The 14874-nt window shown below is 42.8% G+C and overlaps 18 non-coding genes across 18 annotated transcripts; all 18 read right to left on the bottom strand.

The window, feature by feature from the left end:
* Positions 1-615: 615 nt before the first annotated feature.
* Positions 616-687, bottom strand: trnaa-ugc (transfer RNA alanine (anticodon UGC)). Its single transcript has one exon. It is a non-coding gene; the product is annotated as a tRNA-Ala (tRNA).
* A 449-nt stretch (positions 688-1136) lies between these two features.
* On the bottom strand, positions 1137-1208 carry trnaa-ugc (transfer RNA alanine (anticodon UGC)). Its single transcript has one exon. It is a non-coding gene; the product is annotated as a tRNA-Ala (tRNA).
* A 978-nt stretch (positions 1209-2186) lies between these two features.
* trnaa-ugc (transfer RNA alanine (anticodon UGC)) lies at positions 2187-2258 on the bottom strand. Its single transcript has one exon. It is a non-coding gene; the product is annotated as a tRNA-Ala (tRNA).
* A 657-nt stretch (positions 2259-2915) lies between these two features.
* On the bottom strand, positions 2916-2987 carry trnaa-ugc (transfer RNA alanine (anticodon UGC)). Its single transcript has one exon. It is a non-coding gene; the product is annotated as a tRNA-Ala (tRNA).
* Positions 2988-4499: 1512 nt separating this feature from the next.
* Positions 4500-4571, bottom strand: trnaa-ugc (transfer RNA alanine (anticodon UGC)). Its single transcript has one exon. It is a non-coding gene; the product is annotated as a tRNA-Ala (tRNA).
* A 657-nt stretch (positions 4572-5228) lies between these two features.
* trnaa-ugc (transfer RNA alanine (anticodon UGC)) lies at positions 5229-5300 on the bottom strand. The gene has a single exon. It is a non-coding gene; the product is annotated as a tRNA-Ala (tRNA).
* Positions 5301-5952: 652 nt separating this feature from the next.
* Positions 5953-6024, bottom strand: trnaa-ugc (transfer RNA alanine (anticodon UGC)). The gene has a single exon. It is a non-coding gene; the product is annotated as a tRNA-Ala (tRNA).
* A 448-nt stretch (positions 6025-6472) lies between these two features.
* trnaa-ugc (transfer RNA alanine (anticodon UGC)) lies at positions 6473-6544 on the bottom strand. The gene has a single exon. It is a non-coding gene; the product is annotated as a tRNA-Ala (tRNA).
* Positions 6545-6990: 446 nt separating this feature from the next.
* Positions 6991-7062, bottom strand: trnaa-ugc (transfer RNA alanine (anticodon UGC)). Its single transcript has one exon. It is a non-coding gene; the product is annotated as a tRNA-Ala (tRNA).
* Positions 7063-7719: 657 nt separating this feature from the next.
* trnaa-ugc (transfer RNA alanine (anticodon UGC)) lies at positions 7720-7791 on the bottom strand. The gene has a single exon. It is a non-coding gene; the product is annotated as a tRNA-Ala (tRNA).
* An 809-nt stretch (positions 7792-8600) lies between these two features.
* On the bottom strand, positions 8601-8672 carry trnaa-ugc (transfer RNA alanine (anticodon UGC)). The gene has a single exon. It is a non-coding gene; the product is annotated as a tRNA-Ala (tRNA).
* Positions 8673-9120: 448 nt separating this feature from the next.
* On the bottom strand, positions 9121-9192 carry trnaa-ugc (transfer RNA alanine (anticodon UGC)). The gene has a single exon. It is a non-coding gene; the product is annotated as a tRNA-Ala (tRNA).
* Positions 9193-10703: 1511 nt separating this feature from the next.
* trnaa-ugc (transfer RNA alanine (anticodon UGC)) lies at positions 10704-10775 on the bottom strand. Its single transcript has one exon. It is a non-coding gene; the product is annotated as a tRNA-Ala (tRNA).
* Positions 10776-11432: 657 nt separating this feature from the next.
* On the bottom strand, positions 11433-11504 carry trnaa-ugc (transfer RNA alanine (anticodon UGC)). The gene has a single exon. It is a non-coding gene; the product is annotated as a tRNA-Ala (tRNA).
* A 447-nt stretch (positions 11505-11951) lies between these two features.
* trnaa-ugc (transfer RNA alanine (anticodon UGC)) lies at positions 11952-12023 on the bottom strand. The gene has a single exon. It is a non-coding gene; the product is annotated as a tRNA-Ala (tRNA).
* A 448-nt stretch (positions 12024-12471) lies between these two features.
* trnaa-ugc (transfer RNA alanine (anticodon UGC)) lies at positions 12472-12543 on the bottom strand. Its single transcript has one exon. It is a non-coding gene; the product is annotated as a tRNA-Ala (tRNA).
* Positions 12544-14054: 1511 nt separating this feature from the next.
* Positions 14055-14126, bottom strand: trnaa-ugc (transfer RNA alanine (anticodon UGC)). Its single transcript has one exon. It is a non-coding gene; the product is annotated as a tRNA-Ala (tRNA).
* A 657-nt stretch (positions 14127-14783) lies between these two features.
* trnaa-ugc (transfer RNA alanine (anticodon UGC)) lies at positions 14784-14855 on the bottom strand. The gene has a single exon. It is a non-coding gene; the product is annotated as a tRNA-Ala (tRNA).
* Between the last annotated feature and the right edge of the window lie 19 nt (positions 14856-14874).

Genomic DNA, 14874 nt, shown 5'->3' with positions numbered 1-14874 from the left:
GTTCCACATTGCTTTGAAATGCTAGCTTGAGTAAAAGGGACATGAAACTCACCACAACCTTCACAAGGGGCAGTAGCTCAATGGTAGAGCATATGCTTTGCATGTATTAGGCTAATGGAAAGTTCCAAATTGCTTTAAAATGCTGGGGATTGAACCCAGGACCTTTTTTGCAAAAGTTTTTTGCAAAAAAAATACAAAAAAATCCTTACAATTCAAAAAATTTCTTTGGAGACACTGGGGATTGAACCCAAGAGTTCATACATACAAAGCATGCGCTCTACCACTGAGCCACTGGACTTGTGAAGGTTGGGCTGAGTTACATGTACCTTATACTCAAGCTAGTTGCTATTTTTCCAAATATAAATTAGGCAGTGAGAGATGCGCAACAGATAAAGCTTAGTGTTGAAGGACAATTTCCTTTGGAGTAGCTGGGGATTGAACCCATGACCACATGCATGCAAAGCATATGCTCTACCACTGAGCTACTGGCACTTGAGAAAGCTGTGCTGAGTTACATTTGCCTTGTACTCAAGCAAGTTGCTATTTTTCCAAATTTAAATTTGGCAGAGAGAGATGTGCAACAGATAAAGGTTTGAGTTAAATGATAACTTTCCTTGGAGATGCTGGGGATTGAACCCAGGACCTCATACATGCAAAGCATGCGCTCTACCACTGAGCTACATCCCCTGACGGAAAGAAGCAAGTTTCCTGCAGGCTAGTGGAAAGTTCCACATTGCTTTGAAATGCTAGCTTGAGTAAAAGGGACATGAAACTCACCACAACCTTCACAAGGGGCAGTAGCTCAATGGTAGAGCATATACTTTGCATGTGTGAGGCTAATGGAAAGTTCCACATTCCTATAAATTGCTGGGGATTGAAACCAGGACCTTTGTTGCAAAAAAAAATTAAAAAAAAAAACTTTTCAATTCTACAACTTTCCTTGGAGACGCTGAGATTGATCCCAGGAGCTCATACATGCAAAGCATGTTCTCTACCACTGAACCACTGGCCCTTGTGAATGTTGGGCTGAGTTACAAGTGCCTTGTACTCAAGCTAGATGCTAATTTCCCAACTAAATAATTAGGCAGAGAGAGATGTGCAACAGATAAAGGTTTGAGTTAAAGGATAACTTTCCTTGGAGATGCTGGGGATTGAACCCAGGACCTCATACATGCAAAGCATGCGCTCTACCACTGAGCTACATCCCCTGATGGACTGAAGCAAGTTTCCTGCAGGCTAGTGGAAAGTTCCACATTGCTTTGAAATGCTAGCTTGAGTAAAGGGGACATGAAACTCACCACAACCTTCACAAGGGGCAGTAGCTCAATGGTAGAGCAGGTGCTTTGCATGTATGAGGCTAAAGGAAAGTTCCAAATTGCTTTAAAATGCTGGGGATTGAACCCAGGACATTTCTTGCAAAAAAATCCAACAAAATAACTTTACAATTCTACGTGTTAAGACGGGAACTTTCCTTGGAGAAGCTGGGGATTGAACCCATGACCACATGAATGCAAAGCATATGCTCTACCACTGAGCTACTGTCACTTGAGAAAGCTGTGCTGAGTTACATGTGCCTTGTACTCAAGCTAGTTGTTATTTTTCCAAATATAAATTTGGCAGAGAGAGATGTGCAACAGAAAAAGCTTTGAGTTAAAGGATGACTTTCTTGGAGATGCTGGGGATTGAACCCAGGACCTCATACATGCAAAGCATGCAGTCTACCACTGAGCTACATCCCCTGATGGACTGAAGCAAGTTTCCTGCAGGCGAGTGGAAAGTTCCACATTGCTAAGAAATGCTAGCTTGAGTAAAAGGGACATGTAACTCACCACAACCTTCACAAGAGGCAGTAGCTCAATGGTAGAGCATATACTTTGCATGTGTGAGGCTAATGGAAAGTTCCACATTCCTTTAAATTGCTGGGGATTGAAACCAGGACCTTTGTTGCAAAAAAAATAAAAAATAAAACTTTTCAATTCTACAACTTTCCTTAGAGACGCTGAGATTGAACACAGGAGCTCATACATGCAAAGCATGTGCTGTACCACTGAACCACTGGCCCTTGTGAATTTTGGGCTGAGTTACATGTGCTTTGTACTCAAGCTAGATGCTAATTTTCCAACTAAATAATTAGGCAGAGAGAGATGTGCAACAGATAAAGGTTTGAGTTAAAGGAAAACTTTCCTTGGAGATGCTGGGGATTGAACCCAGGACCTCATACATGCAAAGCATGCACTCTACCACTGAGCTACATCCCCTGATGGAGTGAAGCAAGTTTCCTGCAGGCTAGTGGAAAGTTCCACATTGCTTTGAAGTGCTAGCTTGAGTAAAAGGGACATGAAACTCACCACAACCTTCACAGGGGGCAGTAGCTCAATGGTAGAGTATATGCGTTGCATGTATGAGGCTAAAGGAAAGTTCCAAATTGCTTTAAAATGCTGGGGATTGAACCCAGGACATTTGTTGCAAAAAAAATCCAACAAAACAACATTACAATTCTACGTGGTGACACGGGAACTTTCTTTGGAGACGCTGGGGATTGAACCCAGGAGCTCATACATGCAAAGCATGTGTTCTACCACTGAGCCACTGGCCCTAGTGAAGGTTGGGCTGAGATACATGTACCTTATACTCAAGCTAGCTGCCATTTTTCCAAATATAAATTAGGCAGAGAGAGATGCACAACAGATAAAGCTTTGAGGTGAAGTATAACTATCCTTGGAGTTGCTGGAGATTGAACCCATGACCACATGCATGCAAAGCATATGCTCTACCACTGAACCACTGGCCCTTGTGAATGTTGGGCTGAGTTACATGTGCCTTGTACTCAAGCTAGATGCTAATTTCCCAACTAAATAATTAGGCAGAGAGAGATGTGCAACAGATAAAGGTTTGAGTTAAATGATAACTTTCCTTGGAGATGCTGGGGATTGAACCCAGGACCTCATACATGCAAAGCATGCGCTCTACCACTGAGCTACATCCCCTGACGGAATGAAGCAAGTTTCCTGCAGGCTAGTGGAAAGTTCCACATTGCTTTGAAATGCTAGCTTGAGTAAAAGGGACATGAAACTCACCACAACCTTCACAAGGGGCAGTAGCTCAATGGTAGAGCAGGTGCTTTGCATGTATGAGGCTAAAGGAAAGTTCCAAATTGCTTTAAAATGCTGGGGATTGAACCCAGGACATTTGTTGCAAAAAAATCCAACAAAATAACTTTACAATTCTACGTGGTAACACAGGAACTTTCATTGGAGACGCTGGGGATTGAACCCATGACCACATGAATGCAAGGCATATGCTCTACCACTGAGCTACTGTCACTTGAGAAAGCTGTGCTGAGTTACATGTGCCTTGTACTCAAGCTAGATGCTAATTTCCCAACTAAATAATTAGGCAGAGAGAGATGTGCAACAGATAAAGGTTTGAGTTAAAGGATAACTTTCCTTGGAGATGCTGGGGATTGAACCCAGGACCTTATACATGCAAAGCATGCGCTCTACCACTGAGCTACATCCCCTGATGGACTGAAGCAAGTTTCCTGCAGGCTAGTGGAAAGTTCCACATTGCTTTGAAATGCTAGCTTGAGTAAAAGGGACATGAAACTCACCACAACCTTCACAAGGGGCAGTAGCTCAATGGTAGAGCAGGTGCTTTGCATGTATGAGGCTAAAGGAAAGTTCCAAATTGCTTTAAAATGCTGGGGATTGAACCCAGGACATTTGTTGCAAAAAAATCCAACAAAATAACTTTACAATTCTACGTGGTAAGACGGGAACTTTCCTTGGAGAAGCTGGGGATTGAACCCATGACCACATGAATGCAAAGCATATGCTCTACCACTGGGCTACTGTCACTTGAGAAAGCTGTGCTGAGTTACATGTGCCTTGTACTCAAGCTAGTTGTTATTTTTCCAAATATAAATTTGGCAGAGAGAGATGTGCAACAGAAAAAGCTTTGAGTTAAAGGATGACTTTCTTGGAGATGCTGGGGATTGAACCCAGGACCTCATAAATGCAAAGCATGCAGTCTACCACTGAGCTACATCCCCTGATGGACTGAAGCAAGTTTCCTGCAGCCTAGTGGAAAGTTCCACATTGCGTTGAAATGCTAGCTTGAGTAAAAGGGACATGTAACTCACCACAACCTTCACAAGAGGCAGTAGCTCAATGGTAGAGCATATACTTTGCATGTGTGAGGCTAATGGAAAGTTCCACATTCCTTTAAATTGCTGGGGATTGAAACCAGGACCTTTGTTGCAAAAAAAAAAAAAAAAAAAAACTTTTCAATTCTACAACTTTCCTTAGAGACGCTGAGATTGAACACAGGAGCTCATACATGCAAAGCATGTGGTGTACCACTGAACCACTGGCCCTTGTGAATTTTGGGCTGAGTTACATGTGCTTTGTACTCAAGCTAGATGCTAATTTTCCAACTAAATAATTAGGCAGAGAGAGATGTGCAACAGATAAAGGTTTGAGTTAAAGGAAAACTTTCCTTGGAGATGCTGGGGATTGAACCCAGGACCTCATACATGCAAAGCATGCGCTCTACCACTGAGCTACATCCCCTGATGGACTGAAGCAAGTTTCCTGCAGGCGAGTGGAAATTTCCTTATTGCTAAGAAATGCTAGCTTGAGTAAAAGGGACATGAAACTCACCACAACCTTCACAGGGGGCAGTAGCTCAATGGTAGAGTATATGCTTTGCATGTATGAGGCTAAAGGAAAGTTCCAAATTGCTTTAAAATGCTGGGGATTGAACCCAGGACATTTGTTGCAAAAAAAATCCAACAAAACAACTTTACAATTCTACGTGGTGACACGGGAACTTTCTTTGGAGACGCTGGGGATTGAACCCAGGAGCTCATACATGCAAAGCATGTGTTCTACCACTGAGCCACTGGCCCTAGTGAAGGTTGGGCTGAGATACATGTACCTTATACTCAAGCTAGCTGCCATTTTTCCAACTATAAATTAGGCAGAGAGAGATGCACAACAGATAAAGCTTTGAGGTGAAGTATAACTATCCTTGGAGTTGCTGGAGATTGAACCCATGACCACATGCATGCAAAGCATATGCTCTACCACTGAACCACTGGCCCTTGTGAATGTTGGGCTGAGTTACATGTGCCTTGTACTCAAGCTAGATGCTAATTTCCCAACTAAATAATTAGGCAGAGAGAGATGTGCAACAGATAAAAGTTTGAGTTAAATGATAACTTTCCTTGGAGATGCTGGGGATTGAACCCAGGACCTCATACATGCAAAGCATGCGCTCTACCACTGAGCTACATCCCCTGATGGACTGAAGCAAGTTTCCCGCAGGCTAGTGGAAAGTTCCACATTGCTTTGAAATGCTAGCTTGAGTAAAAGGGACATGAAACTCACCACAACCTTCACAAGGGGCAGTAGCTCAATGGTAGAGCATATGCTTTGCATGTATTAGGCTAATGGAAAGTTCCAAATTGCTTTAAAATGCTGGGGATTGAACCCAGGACCTTTTTTGCAAAAGTTTTTTGCAAAAAAAATACAAAAAAATCCTTACAATTCAAAAAATTTCTTTGGAGACACTGGGGATTGAACCCAGGAGTTCATACATACAAAGCATGCGCTCTACCACTGAGCCACTGGACTTGTGAAGGTTGGGCTGAGTTACATGTACCTTATACTCAAGCTAGTTGCTATTTTTCCAAAAATAAATTAGGCAGTGAGAGATGCGCAACAGATAAAGCTTAGTGTTGAAGGACAATTTCCTTTGGAGTAGCTGGGGATTGAACCCATGACCACATGCATGCAAAGCATATGCTCTACCACTGAGCTACTGGCACTTGAGAAAGCTGTGCTGAGTTACATTTGCCTTGTACTCAAGCTAGTTGCTATTTTTCCAAATTTAAATTTGGCAGAGAGAGATGTGCAACAGATAAAGCTTTGAGTTAAAGGATGACTTTCTTGGAGATGCTGGGGATTGAACCCAGGACCTCATACATGCAAAGCATGCGCTCTACCACTGAGCTACATCCCCTGATGGACTAACGCAAGTTTCCTGCAGGCGAGTGGAAAGTTCCACATTGCTTTGAAATGCTAGCTTGAGTAAAAGGGACATGTAACTCACCACAACCTTCACAAGAGGCAGTAGCTCAATGGTAGAGCATATACTTTGCATGTGTGAGGCTAATGGAAAGTTCCACATTCCTTTAAATTGCTGGGGATTGAAACCAGGACCTTTGTTGCAAAAAAAATAAAAAATAAATCTTTTCAATTCAACAACTTTCCTTGGAGTTGCTGGAGATTGAACCCATGACCACATGCATGCAAAGCATATGCTCTATCACTGAACCACTGGCCCTTGTGAATGTTGGGCTGAGTTACATGTGCCTTATACTCAAGCTAGATGCTAATTTCCCAACTAAATAATTAGACAGAGAGAGATGTGCAACAGATAAAGGTTTGAGTTAAATGATAACTTTCCTTGGAGATGCTGGGGATTGAACCCAGGACCTCATACATGCAAAGCATGCGCTCTACCACTGAGCTACATCCCCTGACGGAATGAAGCAAGTTTCCTGCAGGCTAGTGGAAAGTTCCACATTGCTTTGAAATGCTAGCTTGAGTAAAAGGGACATGAAACTCACCACAACCTTCACAAGGGGCAGTAGCTCAATGGTAGAGCATATACTTTGCATGTGTGAGGCTAATGGAAAGTTCCACATTCCTTTAAATTGCTGGGGATTGAAACCAGGACCTTTGTTGCAAAAAAAATAAAAAATAAATCTTTTCAATTCTACAACTTTCCTTGGAGACGCTGAGATTGAACCGAGGAGCTCATACATGCAAAGCATGTTCTCTACCACTGAACCACTGGCCCTTGTGAATGTTGGGCTGAGTTACAAGTGCCTTGTACTCAAGCTAGATGCAAATTTCCCAACTAAAAAATTAGGCAGAGAGAGATGTGCAACAGAAAAAGCTTTGAGTTAAAGGATGACTTTCTTGGAGATGCTGGGGATTGAACCCAGGACCTCATACATGCAAAGCATGCGCTCTACCACTGAGCTACATCCCCTGATGGACTGAAGCAAGTTTCCTGCAGGCGAGTGGAAAGTTCCACATTGCTAAGATATGCTAGCTTGAGTAAAAGGGACATGAAACTCACCACAACCTTCACAGGGGGCAGTAGCTCAATGGTAGAGTATAAACTTTGCATGTATGAGGCTAAAGGAAAGTTCCAAATTGCTTTAAAATGCTGGGGATTGAACCCAGGACATTTGTTGCAAAAAAAATCCAACAAAACAACTTTACAATTCTACGTGGTGACACGGGAACTTTCTTTGGAGACGCTGGGGATTGAACCCAGGAGCTCATACATGCAAAGCATGTGTTCTACCACTGAGCCACTTGCCCTAGTGAAGGTTGGGCTGAGATACATGTACCTTATACTCAAGCTAGCTGCCATTTTTCCAAATATAAATTAGGCAGAGAGAGATGCACAACAGATAAAGCTTTGAGGTGAAGTATAACTATCCTTGGAGTTGCTGGAGATTGAACCCATGACCACATGCATGCAAAGCATATGCTCTACCACTGAACCACTGGCCCTTGTGAATTTTGGGCTGAGATACATGTGCTTTGTACTCAAGCTAGATGCTAATTTTCCAACTAAATAATTAGGCAGAGAGAGATGTGCAACAGATAAAGGTTTGAGTTAAAGGAAAACTTTCCTTGGAGATGCTGGGGATTGAACCCAGGACCTCATACATGCAAAGCATGCGCTCTACCACTGAGCTACATCCCCTGATGGACTGAAGCAAGTTTCCTGCAGGCGAGTGGAAAGTTCCACATTGCTAAGAAATGCTAGCTTGAGTAAAAGGGACATGAAACTCACCACAACCTTCACAGGGGGCAGTAGCTCAATGGTAGAGTATATGCTTTGCATGTATGAGGCTAAAGGAAAGTTCCAAATTGCTTTAAAATGTTGGGGATTGAACCCAGGACATTTGTTGCAAAAAAAATCCAACAAAACAACTTTACAATTCTACGTGGTGACACGGGAACTTTCTTTGGAGACGCTGGGGATTGAACCCAGGAGCTCATACATGCAAAGCATGTGTTCTACCACTGAGCCACTGGCCCTAGTGAAGGTTGGGCTGAGATACATGTACCTTATACTCAAGCTAGCTGCCATTTTGTGGAAAGTTCCACATTGCTTTGAAATGCTAGCTTGAGTAAAAGGGACATGAAACTCACCACAACCTTCACAAGGGGCAGTAGCTCAATGGTAGAGCATATACTTTGCATGTGTGAGGCTAATGGAAAGTTCCACATTCCTTTAAATTGCTGGGGATTGAAACCAGGACCTTTGTTGCAAAAAAAATAAAAAATAAAACTTTTCAATTCTACAACTTTCCTTGGAGACGCTGAGATTGAACCCAGGAGCTCATACATGCAAAGCATGTTCTCTACCACTGAACCACTGGCCCTTGTGAATGTTGGGCTGAGTTACAAGTGCCTTGTACTCAAGCTAGATGCTAATTTCCCAACTAAAAAATTAGGCAGAGAGAGATGTGCAACAGATAAAGCTTTGAGTTAAAGGATAACTTTCCTTGGAGATGCTGGGGATTGAACCCAGGACCTCATACATGCAAAGCATGAGCTCTACCACTGAGCTACATCCCCTGATGGACTGAAGCAAGTTTCCTGCAGCCTAGTGGAAAGTTCCACATTGCGTTGAAATGCTAGCTTGAGTAAAAGGGACATGTAACTCACCACAACCTTCACAAGAGGCAGTAGCTCAATGGTAGAGCATATACTTTGCATGTGTGAGGCTAATGGAAAGTTCCACATTCCTATAAATTGCTGGGGATTGAAACCAGGACCTTTGTTGCAAAAAAAAAAAAAAAAAAAAACTTTTCAATTCTACAACTTTCCTTGGAGACGCTGAGATTGATCCCAGGAGCTCATACATGCAAAGCATGTTCTCTACCACTGAACCACTGGCCCTTGTGAATGTTGGGCTGAGTTACAAGTGCCTTGTACTCAAGCTAGATGCTAATTTCCCAACTAAATAATTAGGCAGAGAGAGATGTGCAACAGATAAAGGTTTGAGTTAAAGGATAACTTTCCTTGGAGATGCTGGGGATTGAACCCAGGACCTCATACATGCAAAGCATGCACTCTACCACTGAGCTACATCCCCTGATGGACTGAAGTAAGTTTCCTGCAGGCTAGTGGAAAGTTCCACATTGCTTTGAAATGCTAGCTTGAGTAAAAGGGACATGAAACTCACCACAACCTTCACAAGGGGCAGTAGCTCAATGGTAGAGCAGGTGCTTTGCATGTATGAGGCTAAAGGAAAGTTCCAAATTGCTTTAAAATGCTGGGGATTGAACCCAGGACATTTGTTGCAAAAAAATCCAACAAAATAACTTTACAATTCTACGTGGTAACACAGGAACTTTCATTGGAGACGCTGGGGATTGAACCCATTACCACATGAATGCAAGGCATATGCTCTACCACTGAGCTACTGTCACTTGAGAAAGCTGTGCTGAGTTACATGTGCCTTGTACTCAAGCTAGATGCTAATTTCCCAACTAAATAATTAGGCAGAGAGAGATGTGCAACAGATAAAGGTTTGAGTTAAAGGATAACTTTCCTTGGAGATGCTGGGGATTGAACCCAGGACCTTATACATGCAAAGCATGCGCTCTACCACTGAGCTACATCCCCTGATGGACTGAAGCAAGTTTCCTGCAGGCTAGTGGAAAGTTCCACATTGCTTTGAAATGCTAGCTTGAGTAAAAGGGACATGAAACTCACCACAACCTTCACAAGGGGCAGTAGCTCAATGGTAGAGCAGGTGCTTTGCATGTATGAGGCTAAAGGAAAGTTCCAAATTGCTTTAAAATGCTGGGGATTGAACCCAGGACATTTGTTGCAAAAAAATCCAACAAAATAACTTTACAATTCTACGTGGTAAGACGGGAACTTTCATTGGAGAAGCTGGGGATTGAACCCATGACCACATGAATGCAAAGCATATGCTCTACCACTGAGCTACTGTCACTTGAGAAAGCTGTGCTGAGTTACATGTGCCTTGTACTCAAGCTAGTTGTTATTTTTCCAAATATAAATTTGGCAGAGAGAGATGTGCAACAGAAAAAGCTTTGAGTTAAAGGATGACTTTCTTGGAGATGCTGGGGATTGAACCCAGGACCTCATACATGCAAAGCATGCAGTCTACCACTGAGCTACATCCCCTGATGGACTGAAGCAAGTTTCCTGCAGCCTAGTGGAAAGTTCCACATTGCGTTGAAATGCTAGCTTGAGTAAAAGGGACATGTAACTCACCACAACCTTCACAAGAGGCAGTAGCTCAATGGTAGAGCATATACTTTGCATGTGTGAGGCTAATGGAAAGTTCCACATTCCTTTAAATTGCTGGGGATTGAAACCAGGACCTTTGTTGCAAAAAAAATAAAAAATAAAACTTTTCAATTCTACAACTTTCCTTAGAGACGCTGAGATTGAACACAGGAGCTCATACATGCAAAGCATGTGCTGTACCACTGAACCACTGGCCCTTGTGAATTTTGGGCTGAGTTACATGTGCTTTGTACTCAAGCTAGATGCTAATTTTCCAACTAAATAATTAGGCAGAGAGAGATGTGCAACAGATAAAGGTTTGAGTTAAAGGAAAACTTTCCTTGGAGATGCTGGGGATTGAACCCAGGACCTCATACATGCAAAGCATGCGCTCTACCACTGAGCTACATCCCCTGATGGACTGAAGCAAGTTTCCTGCAGCCTAGTGGAAAGTTCCACATTGCGTTGAAATGCTAGCTTGAGTAAAAGGGACATGAAACTCACCACAACCTTCACAAGGGGCAGTAGCTCAATGGTAGAGCAGGTGCTTTGCATGTATGAGGCTAAAGGAAAGTTCCAAATTGCTTTAAAATGCTGGGGATTGAACCCAGGACATTTGTTGCAAAAAAAATCCAACAAAACAACTTTACAACTCTACGTGGTGACACGGGAACTTTCTTTGGAGACGCTGGGGATTGAACCCAGGAGCTCATACATGCAAAGCATGTGTTCTACCACTGAGCCACTGGCCCTAGTGAAGGTTGGGCTGAGGTACATGTACCTTATACTCAAGCTAGCTGCCATTTTTCCAAATATAAATTAGGCAGAGAGAGATAAACAACAGATAAAGCTTTGAGGTGAAGTATAACTATCCTTGGAGTTGCTGGAGATTGAACCCATGACCACATGCATGCAAAGCATATGCTCTACCACTGAACCACTGGCCCTTGTGAATGTTGGGCTGAGTTACATGTGCCTTTTACTCAAGCTAGATGCTAATTTCCCAACTAAATAATTAGGCAGAGAGAGATGTGCAACAGATAAAGGTTTGAGTTAAATGATAACTTTCCTTGGAGATGCTGGGGATTGAACCCAGGACCTCATACATGCAAAGCATGCGCTCTACCACTGAGCTACATCCCCTGACGGAATGAAGCAAGTTTCCTGCAGGCTAGTGGAAAGTTCCACATTGCTTTGAAATGCTAGCTTGAGTAAAAGGGACATGAAACTCACCACAACCTTCACAAGGGGCAGTAGCTCAATGGTAGAGCAGGTGCTTTGCATGTATGAGGCTAATGGAAAGTTCCACATTCCTTTAAATTGCTGGGGATTGAAACCAGGACCTTTGTTGCAAAAAAAATAAAAAATAAAACTTTTCAATTCTACAACTTTCCTTGGAGACGCTGAGATTGAACCCAGGAGCTCATACATGCAAAGCATGTTCTCTACCACTGAACCACTGGCCCTTGTGAATGTTGGGCTGAGTTACAAGTGCCTTGTACTCAAGCTAGATAATAATTTCCCAACTAAAAAATTAGGCAGAGAGAGATGTGCAACAGATAAAGGTTTGAGTTAAAGGATAACTTTCCTTGGAGATGCTGGGGATTGAACCCAGGACCTCATACATGCAAAGCATGCGCTCTACCACTGAGCTACATCCCCTGATGGACTGAAGCAAGTTTCCTGCAGCCTAGTGGAAAGTTCCACATTGCGTTGAAATGCTAGCTTGAGTAAAAGGGACATGTAACTCACCACAACCTTCACAAGAGGCAGTAGCTCAATGGAAGAGCATATACTTTGCATGTGTGAGGCTAATGGAAAGTTCCACATTCCTATAAATTGCTGGGGATTGAAACCAGGACCTTTGTTGCAAAAAAAAATAAAAAAAAAAACTTTTCAATTCTACAACTTTCCTTGGAGACGCTGAGATTGATCCCAGGAGCTCATACATGCAAAGCATGTTCTCTACCACTGAACCACTGGCCCTTGTGAATGTTGGGCTAAGTTACAAGTGCCTTGTACTCAAGCTAGATGCTAATTTCCCAACTAAATAATTAGGCAGAGAGAGATGTGCAACAGATAAAGGTTTGAGTTAAAGGATAACTTTCCTTGGAGATGCTGGGGATTGAACCCAGGACCTCATACATGCAAAGCATGCGCTCTACCACTGAGCTACATCCCCTGATGGACTGAAGCAAGTTTCCTGCAGGCTAGTGGAAAGTTCCACATTGCTTTGAAATGCTAGCTTGAGTAAAAGGGACATGAAACTCACCACAACCTTCACAAGGGGCAGTAGCTCAATGGTAGAGCAGGTGCTTTGCATGTATGAGGCTAAAGGAAAGTTCCAAATTGCTTTAAAATGCTGGGGATTGAACCCAGGACATTTGTTGCAAAAAAATCCAACAAAATAACTTTACAATTCTACGTGGTAACACAGGAACTTTCCTTGGAGACCCTGGGGATTGAACCCATGACCACATGAATGCAAGGCATATGCTCTACCACTGAGCTACTGTCACTTGAGAAAGCTGTGCTGAGTTACATGTGCCTTGTACTCAAGCTAGATGCTAATTTCCCAACTAAATAATTAGGCAGAGAGAGATGTGCAACAGATAAAGGTTTGAGTTAAAGGATAACTTTCCTTGGAGATGCTGGGGATTGAACCCAGGATCTCATACATGCAACGCATGCGCTCTACCACTGAGCTACATCCCCTGATGGACTGAAGCAAGTTTCCTGCAGGCTAGTGGAAAGTTCCACATTGCTTTGAAATGCTAGCTTGAGTAAAAGGGACATGAAACTCACCACAACCTTCACAAGGGGCAGTAGCTCAATGGTAGAGCAGGTGCTTTGCATGTATGAGGCTAAAGGAAAGTTCCAAATTGCTTTAAAATGCTGGGGATTGAACCCAGGACATTTGTTGCAAAAAAATCCAACAAAATAACTTTACAATTCTACGTGGTAAGACGGGAACTTTCCTTGGAGAAGCTGGGGATTGAACCCATGACCACATGAATGCAAAGCATATGCTCTACCACTGAGCTACTGTCACTTGAGAAAGCTGTGCTGAGTTACATGTGCCTTGTACTCAAGCTAGTTGTTGTTTTTCCAAATATAAATTTGGCAGAGAGAGATGTGCAACAGAAAAAGCTTTGAGTTAAAGGATGACTTTCTTGGAGATGCTGGGGATTGAACCCAGGACCTCATACATGCAAAGCATGCAGTCTACCACTGAGCTACATCCCCTGATGGACTGAAGCAAGTTTCCTGCAGCCTAGTGGAAAGTTCCACATTGCGTTGAAATGCTAGCTTGAGTAAAAGGGACATGTAACTCACCACAACCTTCACAAGAGGCAGTAGCTCAATGGTAGAGCATATACTTTGCATGTGTGAGGCTAATGGAAAGTTCCACATTCCTTTAAATTGCTGGGGATTGAAACCAGGACCTTTGTTGCAAAAAAAATAAAAAATAAAACTTTTCAATTCTACAACTTTCCTTAGAGACACTGAGATTGAACACAGGAGCTCATACATGCAAAGCATGTGCTGTACCACTGAACCACTGGCCCTTGTGAATTTTGGGCTGAGTTACATGTGCTTTGTACTCAAGCTAGATGCTAATTTTCCAACTAAATAATTAGGCAGAGAGAGATGTGCAACAGATAAAGGTTTGAGTTAAAGGAAAACTTTCCTTGGAGATGCTGGGGATTGAACCCAGGACCTCATACATGCAAAGCATGCGCTCTACCACTGAGCTACATCCCCTGATGGAGTGAAGCAAGTTTCCTGCAGGCTAGTGGAAAGTTCCACATTGCTTTGAAGTGCTAGCTTGAGTAAAAGGGACATGAAACTCACCACAACCTTCACAGGGGGCAGTAGCTCAATGGTAGAGTATATGCTTTGCATGTATGAGGCTAAAGGAAAGTTCCAAATTGCTTTAAAATGCTGGGGATTGAACCCAGGACATTTGTTGCAAAAAAAATCCAACAAATCAACTTTACAATTCTATGTGGTGACACAGGAACTTTCTTTGGAGACGCTGGGGATTGAACCCAGGAGCTCATACATGCAAAGCATGTGTTCTACCACTGAGCCACTGGCCCTAGTGAAGGTTGGGCTGAGATACATGTACCTTATACTCAAGCTAGCTGCCATTTTTCCAAATATAAATTAGGCAGAGAGAGATGCACAACAGATAAAGCTTTGAGGTGAAGTATAACTATCCTTGGAGTTGCTGGAGATTGAACCCATGACCACATGCATGCAAAGCATATGCTCTACCACTGAACCACTGGCCCTTGTGAAGGTTGGGCTGAGTTACATGTGCCTTGTACTCAAGCTAGATGCTAATTTCCCAACTAAATAATTAGGCAGAGAGAGATGTGCAACAGATAAAGGTTTGAGTTAAATGATAACTTTCCTTGGAGATGCTGGGGATTGAACCCAGGACCTCATACATGCAAAGCATGCGCTCTACCACTGAGCTACATCCCCTGACGGAATGAAGCAAGTT

The sequence above is a fragment of the Pseudorasbora parva genome, chromosome 20 (assembly GCF_024679245.1).
Source record: "Pseudorasbora parva isolate DD20220531a chromosome 20, ASM2467924v1, whole genome shotgun sequence".
Lineage (NCBI taxonomy): Eukaryota > Metazoa > Chordata > Actinopteri > Cypriniformes > Gobionidae > Pseudorasbora > Pseudorasbora parva.
This window is presented reverse-complemented; position numbering and strand designations above follow the sequence as displayed.